The following is a 7,037-nucleotide window of genomic DNA, read 5'->3' on the forward strand; positions in this document are numbered from 1 at the left end:
TGCAACGACAGTTGGCGTTTATCAGTTTTATGTTATCTGATTAGTTGTCATCACCATTGCATGTTAAGAACAATGACTTTGAATGAAGTATTTAATGAAGTTAGAATCCCATGTTCGTCTCATATAGTAAATCAACCTTTATTCTCGTAGTTATTTGCATGTTAGTTATTATCTTAGTTATAAATAAACCCAATTTGTTATTCATCTTAGCATTGAATGATAACCATATCATTATTGCATAAATACATTAATTGAATTTAACCAAAAGAGTCTCTGTGGGAACGAACTAGAAAGAATTCTATATTACTTGTGAACGCGTATACTTGCGTTTATTATTAGCGCGTGTTTCGTCCTAACAAGTTTATGGCGCCGATGTCGGGGACTCGGTGTTAATTTTTAGTCTATGTGTTTGTCATCAGTGGTCGTTAAAGTTCATTGACTCGGACATTATTACTTAGTTGTTTCCTTATCGTGTTTCAGGTACTCTAGCGAGCGTGTATGCATACGTGTTTTCGGTCTCATAAGAGAACACTGGATCAAGCCGAGGAAAAAGTTGTAGTAGATCAGGAATTTTTTGAAGAAGTAGAGAAACTTGAGGAAGAAGCACTAGTTGAGATGGGAGATCAAGCAGCAAATCTGAAGGCTTTGATGGACTATTCTTAGCCTAAGATCAATGATATTCAGTCCAGCATTATTAGACTAGCCATCTCATCTAACACCTTTGAGATCATGTTGAGCACGATTAAGATGATACAGAATTCAGTTCAGTTTGGGGGTTCTCCTATAGAAGATCCCAACATGCGCATCAGGGATTTCATCCAGATCTGCGACACTTTCAAGTTCAATGGGGGTGTCTGAAGATACTATTAAGCTGAGGATTTTCCAATTCTCTCTGAGGGATAAGGCTAAGTGCTGGTTACATTCTCTACCAGCAGGTTCTATCACCAAATGGGAGGATCTTGCTCAAACGTTTCTCACTAAATTCTTCCCTATGGAGAAGATAGCTGCAATCAGGAATGCTCTTACTCAGTTTGCATAGCAATCTGGAGAATCTTTGTGTGAGGCTTGGGATCGCTACAAAGAGATGCTTAGGAAGTGCCCTCACCATGGCATTCCTGATTGGATGATCATAAATTATTTTCACAATGGTTTGAGCGCACAGTCTAGACCTATGCTCGATGCAGCGTCAGGTGGAGCCTTATGGGCCAAAAGCTACGATGAAGCTTATGAGTTTATTGAGCTAATGGCAGCTAATTAATACCAGAATCCAACACAGAGAATGCTGCAAGGAAAGGTAGCAGGAGTTATGGAAGTGGATACAACTACTGCTATAGCTGCTCAACTTCAAGCTTTGACGATGAAAGTGGATTCTTTGGCTAATCATGGAGTTAATCACATCTCTAGTGTTTGTGAGCTTTGTGCGGGTGCGCATGAGACTGAGCAGTGTGCTATTTCTAGTGAATCAACTCAGTTTGTGAGCAACTTTCAGAGGTTACAACAACAAGCTCCAGCCACTTATCATCCCAACAACCGCAATCATCCTAACTTCAGCTGGAGCAACAATCAGAATGCGGTGCAACAGCCTTATCAGCCATATGCAGCAAAGCAATATAACCCTCCTGGTTTTCAACAACCGCAATATGCACCAAGGCAATAACTCCAACTTCAGCAGCTACCACAATCTAATGAAAAATCTGAATTGGAGGAGTTGAGACTCATGTGCAAGAGCCAAGTTGTTTCTAGTAGAAGTGGAACCAAGAAAGACAGCTATTATCAACACTCCTCCTAAGGGTAACACAGGGGAAAAACATGTCTATCCTCCACCTCCTTTTCCTAAGAGGCTGCAGAAGCAGAAGCTGGATAAGCAATTTGCTAAGTTTTTAGAAGTTTTTAAGAAACTTCATATTAACATACCTTTCGTTGAAGCTCTTGAACAGATGCCTAGTTATGTGAAGTTCATGAAAGGTATTCTTTCTCAGAAAGTAAAGCTTGATGACTTGGAGACCATTGCTCTCATGGAGGAATCCAGTGTTGTGCTGCAACAAAAGTTGCCTCCGAAGCTTAAAGATCCTGGAAGCTTCATTATTCCTTGCACCATTGGAAAAGTGTCATTCGAAAAATGTTTATGTGACTTGGGAGCTAGCATCAATCTGATGCATTTATCTATCTTCAATAAGTTGGGTCTACCTGATCCAAAGCCTACATATATGTCTTTGCAGTTGGCCGATCGCTCTATTACATATCTACGAGGCATTGTGGAGGATGTATTGGTCAAGATGGACAAACTCATCTTTCCTACTGACTTTGTTATTCTTGATTTTGAGGAAGATAAGAAGATTCCCATAATCTTGGGAAGACCTTTCTTGGCTATTGGCCGAACCTTGATTGATGTGCAGAAAGGTGAGCTCACTATGCGAGTTCGAGATCAGGATGTGACCTTCAATGTTTTTAATGCCATGAAATTCCCTACCGATGAAGAGGAGTTCTTTAAGGTGGAATTGGTCGAATCTGTGGTTACTTCTGAATTAGATCATATGCTAAAATCAGATGCCTTAGAGAAATCCTTAATGGGGGATTTCGATAGTGAAGATGATGAAAGTGATGAGCGGTTACAATATTTGAATGCTTCTCCGTGGAAACGAAGACTGGAAATGCCTTTTGAATCTCTTGGATTAGAAAAGCTAAAAAATTCTCCAAAGGACCTCAATCCATCTATTGAGGAAGCTCCTACACTTGAGCTTAAGCCTTTGCCTGAACATTTGAGGTATGCATTTTTTAGGTGATGCATCTACTTTGCCTGTTATTATTGTATCTGACCTTTCAGGTAGTGATGAGGAAAAGCTTTTGAGAATTTTTAGAGAGTTCAAATCGGCAATTGGATGGACTATAGCAGATATCAGAGGAATCAGCCCTTCTTATTGTATGCACAAAATTCTGCTAGATGAAAGAAGCCTATTGTTGAGCAATATAGATGGCTAAATCCATTCATAAAAGAGGTGGTGAAGAAAGAAAATCTCAAGTGGCTAGATGCAGGGATCATCTATCCCATTTCTGACAGTTCTTGGGTGAGCCAAGTTCAGTGTGTGCCAAAGAAAGGAGGTATCACTGTGGTTGCTAATGAAAAAAATGAGCTCATTCCTACTCGAACAATCAAGGGGTGGAGAGTTTGCATGGATTACAGGAAGCTGAACAAGGCTACAAGGAAAGATCACTTTTCTCTTCCTTTTATTGATCCGATGCTTGATAGATTGGCTAGGCATGAGTACTATTGTCTTCTGGATGGCTATTCGGGTTATAATCAGATTTGTGCTCCAGAAGATCAAGAGAAGACTACCTTCACATGTCCTTTTGGTACTTTTGCCTTCAGAAGAGTTTCTTTTAGGCTATGTGGTGCACCAACCATATTTCAGAGATGCATGATGGTTATCTTCTATGATATAATTGGAAATAATGTAGAAGTGTTCATGGATGATTTCTCTCTCTTTGGATCTTCTTATGATGAATGTTTGCACAATCTTGGTTTAGTGCTTAAAAGGTGCGTTGAGACCAATCTGGTTCTCAATTGGGAGAAATATCACTTTATGGTGCGACAAGGCATCATTCTTGGGCACAAGGTCTCTAGTAAGGGTCTTAAGGTGGACAAAGCCAAGGTGGGGGTCATTGAAGACCTTCCTCCACCAATTTCTGTTAAAGGAATTCGCAGCTTTCTTGGTCATGGGGGTTTCCATAGGCGTTTTATCAACGACTTCTCTAAGATTAAAGTTGTTGTGCAATTTGCTAGAGAAAGATGTTCCTTTCAAGTTTAATGACGAGTGCCTCGCTGCTTTTGAGAGCTTAAAGAAGAGTTTGATTACATCACCTGTTATAACTGCACCTGATTGGAATGAACTATTTGAAATAATGTGCGATGCAAGTGATTATGCAGTTGGAGCTGTTCTTGGACAAAGGAAGAACAACATATTTCATATGGTCTACTATGCTAGTAAGAACCTCAATGGTGCTTAACTGAACTACACTACTACTGAGAAAGAACTATTGGCTATTATCTATGGTTTTGAGAAGTTTCGATCTTATTTTCTTGGGACGAAGTTGACAGTTTTTACTGATCACGCTGCTATTCGCTATCTCGTCTCGAAGAAGGACTCGAAGCCTATATTGATTTGATTGGTTTTTTTACTTCAGGAGTTCGAATTGGAGATCAAGGATAGAAAAGGAACTGAGAATCAAGTCGCTGATCATCTCTTTCGTTTAGAGGATCCAAGTGCAACTTCACAGGATAAGTCTTTGATAAATGAGTCTTTTCCCAATGAGCAATTGTTTGGGGTGCAAGCAGAAGAACCGTGGTTCACCGACATTGTGAAATACCTTGTGAGCAACGTTATGCCTCCAGACTTGACTTATGCTCAAAGTAAAAGTTTCTGCATGAAGTGAATTGGTGCATGTGGGATAAGTCGTTCCTATTTCGGCAAGGAGCTGACCAAATCATCAGGAGATGTATTCCGTACAACGAAACGGGGGAAATCTTGCAAGACTGCCATTCGATTATTTATGGATGCCACTATGGTGGTGAAAAGACATCAGCTCATATCTTTTAAGCAGGATTCTTTTGGCCGACTTTGTTTAAGGATGCTCATCAGTTCATTTTGAAATGTGATCGATGCCAGCATGTTGGGTGTAATAACCCCAATTTTTAGAAAATTTTTGAAACCCTTATGAATAGTGTTTTTGCTGAATGAGAAAACTTTTCATGCCACACTAGGTAGGGGTTCTTTTATGGATATTCTGACATTTTATTGGCACTCTATATGGTATATAAGTGTATGTAAAGATCGTCAGAAACCAATTCCGAACACTTTGATTTTTCCCAGAAATCCACTAGATACGGAAAGAATTGAGTATAAGGTAACATGATAAAAAGGATTTAAATTAAAGGATTATAAGAGAGGATCATAAAAGGAATACAATATATTGAGAAAGGTTAAGGGAACCTAAGTAATAAGATCCCGGGTATGATCCCTCAAACGATAAACGAAAACGAAAGTTAAGCGAACCGTATAACAGATCAGCGGTCATTAGGCAAACAATTAGAAGCTAATCAAAGAGATTAGAAGGGATGATGACATAGCAATGTGACATAAGCATGACATAAGGGGAAGGAGATGTGGTTGATTTAAAACCACACAAAGTCAAGGCTAGAAAGGTAATTAACCAAAAAATAAAACAAAAAGCAACCAACCAAGCCAAAACATTTCATTTTCATCAAAAAACACAAAACCCCCATTTTCTTCATGAAGCTCTCGGCCCCTTTTCTTAAAAAATGAAGATCCAAGATCCACCACTTACTATTTAGCAAGGTATTTATCTAAGCTTCCCCATGGATAGTTACATACTTCCTATAAGTTTAAGCTTCTAATTCCAAGCCAATCTTTTTCTATAAATCATGGAAGAAGATGGTGAATAGTACTTTCTTGAAATTAATTTTTGTGTTCTTGATTTCTTTGAAAGAACAAGCTTGTAGGAGGTTAGATTAAGGCTTCCCTGGGCATTTCAAGGATCTTTCATGGATTAAATGCTCCAAGGAAGGTATAAACTCCAAACCCTAGATTTGGTTTTGAGTAATTAGGAATGAATATGATTGATATAGTATATGTGAAGCATGAGGCTTGTTTGTTTAAAGTTTGGTTGAGTTTGTAGAGATTAGTTAGTTTTGTGGTGTTTTTGGAGTTGTAAATCTTGTTAATTAGTTAATGAACTTAAGTATAGCTTTTAGTTCATGTTTGAGGGTAGTATAAAGTTGATAATATTGAGTTGTTGGGGCTGTTGGAGTGTGTTTTGGATGGATGTTGGTTGTATGATTGATTTGGGGTTGATTGGTGGTTGTTTTGGAATGGTTTAAATTTGGAAAATCGCGTAAACATAGCCGCCATAATGCCCGATTAACCGTAGACTGTTTTTGTTCTTAACATCAGAACCCTTGAACTCACTGCTAGGTTTTGACCATTGCCATGTTTAGATAGTTCATGTTACGAGCTTCGTTTTGATATGTGGTTCGTTTGATTCCGATGAACGGTTTAGGAGAAACGGTCATTTTAAGTAACGACGTTTCGCGAACGAACCCTTACCCCTCGCCTTACTTTGAAACATAGGTTAAAGACCTTAAAGGACTAATTGAAGTATGAAACATTTATGTAAGGTGTAATAGGCAGTTGGTAAGACACTTGCGAAAGAATCGCCTTAAAACTCGTAATGGTTAATTTATATAAAATGGTGGAGCCGAGGGTACTCGAGTGACTTAAGAGAATCAGTAAGCGCAAAACGAGCGTTATAGTCTGAGTTGGTTAGAGTATAGATTTACAAGTGACTTTGGTTTAATTCCAACTTACTTGTTGCTTATAGGTTACCAGAATCGTCCCGAGCCATTCGTAACCCCCAGTCGCTCAGGCAAGTTTTCTACCCGTTATAACTGTTGTTGTGATGTATATATGTATATGCATTATCTTGTGATAGATGCATGTTGGTTAATTAGCAAATGTTGCGATATATTGAAGCATGCTGATATGGTATATATATGCATGCCTGTTTCGTATTCTTGCCATATATATCTGTTGGTTCAGTTGATAATACCTATGCTAGAGAATAACAGTAATTTTCATATACCCATAGTATAGGGACCCAAAGGTGAAAACATTTTCTAAAACCGGGAGTCGAGGATCCCGAGTAGATTTTATATATATATATTCATATATATATGGTTATAGTTTTCAAAACTATTAATCGAATAAAGTTTATTCGATAACTTTATTTTATTAATGAATATTATCTTGAATATTCATTCGAGGACTTATGACTCCTTTATATTATTTATTGAATATTACTTGGATATTCATTTGAGGATGTATGACTCCTTTATTTTATTTAATGAATATTATTTATAATATTCATTCGAGGTATTATGACTCCGCTTATTATTTATTAATATTCTTTATTTTATTAAAGAATAATGTTCGATAATCAAACTTACTTTTGATATTCAAATA

At 37.9% G+C, this 7,037-nt stretch overlaps 1 non-coding gene across 1 annotated transcript; it reads right to left on the reverse strand.

Annotated features, from left to right (window-relative positions):
- Window positions 1-1,006: 1,006 nt before the first annotated feature.
- LOC141682227 (small nucleolar RNA R71) lies at window positions 1,007-1,113 on the reverse strand. The gene has a single exon (XR_012559628.1). It is a non-coding gene; the product is annotated as a small nucleolar RNA R71 (small nucleolar RNA).
- Window positions 1,114-7,037: the final 5,924 nt, after the last annotated feature.

Source organism: Apium graveolens, chromosome 8 (assembly GCF_009905375.1).
Source record: "Apium graveolens cultivar Ventura chromosome 8, ASM990537v1, whole genome shotgun sequence".
NCBI classification, from domain to species: domain Eukaryota; kingdom Viridiplantae; phylum Streptophyta; class Magnoliopsida; order Apiales; family Apiaceae; genus Apium; species Apium graveolens.